Raw genomic sequence first — 3,692 nt, forward strand, 5'->3', positions numbered from 1 at the left:
TTCATGCTTGAATGTATGAAATATGGATGTTAGGAAGGAAATAATAATAAAAATTAAATTTATTATAATTAAAGAAAATAGTAGGTTGAGCATTTCTATTACAAAAGCAAAAAAAAAAAAAAATTAAAAAAATAATAATAATTTTTTATATAAGTGTTTCCACTGTACATTTTCCGCAAACATATTTTTTACATTTAGAGCAAATTTTGTTGGTTTTATTTTATTTACAGTATCCTATTTGACATCTCATACGTTTATAAGCATCTGTAGTAGACTTAGGCAACGATCCTTTCGTATTCGCTTGTCTCGAGATATTTTCTCCTGACGTTTGCTTGTACAAAATCCAGGCATTTATGCCAGCTAAAGCAAGGATATTGAAAAAAACTTGGAGAGGCCATCTGACTTCGATTTTATACTTTCACTTTCTTCCGAACTTGAAAGTAATATTATTCTTTTTCGGCCACTACATACATTCACAATATTTTCCTCTTCATCGTCAGTATCTGTAGAATCAAATTAATTTTTATTTGCAACCAATATATTTTCATTTTCAGAAAATTCATCTTCACTAATTTCTGAAAACTCTTCGCCAATATTATTTATATCTTCTAAGAACTTATACTGTCTTGTTTGCTTCGACCTTTTTCTGAGTAAAAAATGATCTGTATTACTATAGCTATCAAAATAAAATATTAGCTAGGTACTTACCAAGACTTTCAATTTTTGCCACTTTTTCTTACACTAAAAAGCTATTTTCAATCTAAAGTTTGATATTTTCTTGAAATTATTCTGATCTATTTTCGTTGAACTACTTTACGCAACAGTATTTGGACGAATGTGCAACTTACTGACTAATATGACGGTATGTTTAGTGTTAAACTTTTGGTTTGTGACATATTCACATGTGTACGCATATATATGTTTGTATGCTTGTGCATTATTTGTTTTTCTTTCGTTTCTGTTTCATTTCTGCGAATTCTCAACTATTTTGTGTGACTTTTGGTTGAAATACTCTGCGTACTCTGCGTTGGCCGTTGAAAAGTTAAGACTATACTTCACAGGATCATTTCAGTAGTCAGTCTTCATTTACTTTCTTTGCAAATCGAAAGTATTAGCACCCGCGATGAGGGGGTATATCGTTTTATCTGACAGCGTGAGGTTTATGAACTTCATTTCTAATTTTGTCTTGTGGCATATTAGAAATGATGTTTCTTCGATGAAACTGTTTACTATTATGAAAAAGTTCAATCTCAACAGTTAGTTTATGTCGCACTGTCAAGAGCTGTTGCCATTGAAGAAGTTTACATTATCCCAGTGAACAAACAGAAAAAATTTTATTATGGCATTGGAAGCAATGCCAGGTCATGTCGCGCTATACGAGATGAAATGATAAAATTACGTCAAAATCCAATTATCACCTTAGAAACACAATTATTCGAGTTTCTTAGTACTAGAAAATGTTTATCAATAATATCATTCAATTGTCAAAGTCTTCGTGCTCATGTTTGATTTCTCAGAGAGAGTGTTTAAACAGTCAAACATATTGATGTTATCAGAAACATTTATGAACAACAACGAGCCTCCTGTATCCGTACCAAATTTTGATTTCGTTGTAAGATTTCTACGAAATGAAACAAGAAATTCAAGCGTTGCTATTTATCACAATGAGCAAGACAAATGTCATATTCTCACTCCTCATTTAGATATAAAGGCTCCGTACGGGAGTGATGCTGATGTGACGATATCAACATCAACAAGAATTGGCGATTTGTGTGCGGTAGAATGCAAAATGAACCCTAGCGATAATCATAATAGTAAAAAATTGAATTTAATTGCCATTTATATATCACCAAATTCATCGAGGAGAGATACATATAAAATTGTTCATCGGTAAAGCTTTATTACCGTTGTCAACTGCAGGTTCGCAAGCTTTTGCAGATATTATCGGAGAACCAGTAGAGTATAGCGAACAACCGGTACTCCATGCGGGAGATTTCAATGTAAATTTCTCATTGCCAGAAGCTGAATCATTACTAGCATTCATATCATAATCCAATTGAAAATATTATAGATATCAATCCGTCAGATCCCAGAAATGATAATTGATTTGGACTTTGCTTTATAAAATGTGCATAATAAATTTATAAAATGTGAATTTAAGAAAGTGTTGGTCACTCCACCATATTTGTATCCTTTCCCTCTCGCTAGTTTTCTTTCATACAAAATGATATGCATTTCTTGGAATATCACTATGAAGTATAACTTCGTCAGTTTTTTTTTTTGCCTTTTTTCCGATTTGCACTAATAAAATACTTTTTCCGTAATTTGGATCTAAGTAATTACAATACTTTCCACGTGTGTATTTAGTGTGTGAGGTATAAATTACATACAATTTGTTTGGGTATACGAAATGTATAATTTCTTAGTATTGTATTTATACAAAAGGGTGAGTGGGTTTATATGTATGTGTGTATATAATATATAGGTAGGTTACAATTTAATCTTACTTTTATGTTAATGTTAGATTAATGTTTATAACTGAGACCTGATATATGGGTGGGTAATCCCGCGTTGACTTGAATATGATTTCCTAATAGCTGGTTGTGGTGATCCGATGGTTAATTGTCCGTCCACTGATTTTCACTTCCTTTTCTTGTGGTATTCTTATAAGAATAAGAATTTCACTTGCTTGTATAGTTGGTGCAGTTGGTGACTTTTGCATTGCACTCTGATTCGTCTTTCGACCAGTTTATGGGACAATGCATGGATGTGTTCGTTTGGTATGAACAACTATGTTTATATAATTAATATATTTTTCAGTTATTATTATTCTTTCTTTCAGATATTAATTATATTCTTTTTTTAATATTTTATTTTCAGATATGAATAATATATTTTTCAATTATTATAATTTATGTTATTAATTAAAATAATTAATTAGAATAAATATTGTACAAATTAATTGTAAATATATGTATTTGAAGATATAAATAAATCTAAATAATAATTTTAAAATAAAAAAAAAATTTGTTGGAAATTTAAAATAGGAATAAAAAATGCAACCCTGCATTAACTGACGATTAGGGATATTAGAGTAGTTCAGTTATATTTTTATGTATATAATTTATATGACACTGTTTAATAAGCGCAACAGAAGCGTATGTATACGTACGTGTGAGGGGAATAGTGGTTAAAAGTTGCACAAGGGGGTATGCTGGCCTATGGCAGACTCACCACTTTTGTGGGATTGAAAAGCTTCAGTTTAACCAGTTTTTTCACTTTTTTCGGCTAGCAGTGAACATTTAAATCAGTGGTCGACACGAGAGGAATTGTGACTGTGTAGGTGAGTACGAATGAAAAGATACCCAGTGAGAACTCTGGAAACTTACATTTTGAGAATGTTTTCCATTTTGTCATAAAACATGCATTTTTGTGCTAATTTCTTCATTTTAGTTATTTTATTATTAAAACAAATATATTAGATCGTAACAGCCTTAACTTTACTATATTTAAACAGCGTAAAACCTTAAATGTAATACATAATATTAAACAATATTTATCACACTAAGGCATTTCGCGCAGGGCACTTCTGCAAAGTGCCACAGCTATGCGCGATGTTCATTCGTTGCTTGTTCGACAAATGCTGAATGATAGAGCATAAGCGTACGTGTGATGCGAAGTCGGCACAATTG

General features: G+C 31.1%; 1 non-coding gene across 1 annotated transcript; it reads left to right on the forward strand.

Moving 5' to 3' along the window:
• The first annotated feature begins 1,044 nt into the window (after window positions 1–1,044).
• Window positions 1,045–1,258, forward strand: LOC128920039 (small nucleolar RNA U3). Its single transcript, XR_008470159.1, has one exon. It is a non-coding gene; the product is annotated as a small nucleolar RNA U3 (small nucleolar RNA).
• The last annotated feature ends 2,434 nt before the right edge of the window (window positions 1,259–3,692 follow it).

This window comes from Zeugodacus cucurbitae, chromosome 2 (genome assembly GCF_028554725.1).
Source record: "Zeugodacus cucurbitae isolate PBARC_wt_2022May chromosome 2, idZeuCucr1.2, whole genome shotgun sequence".
In the NCBI taxonomy this organism is placed as follows: domain Eukaryota; kingdom Metazoa; phylum Arthropoda; class Insecta; order Diptera; family Tephritidae; genus Zeugodacus; species Zeugodacus cucurbitae.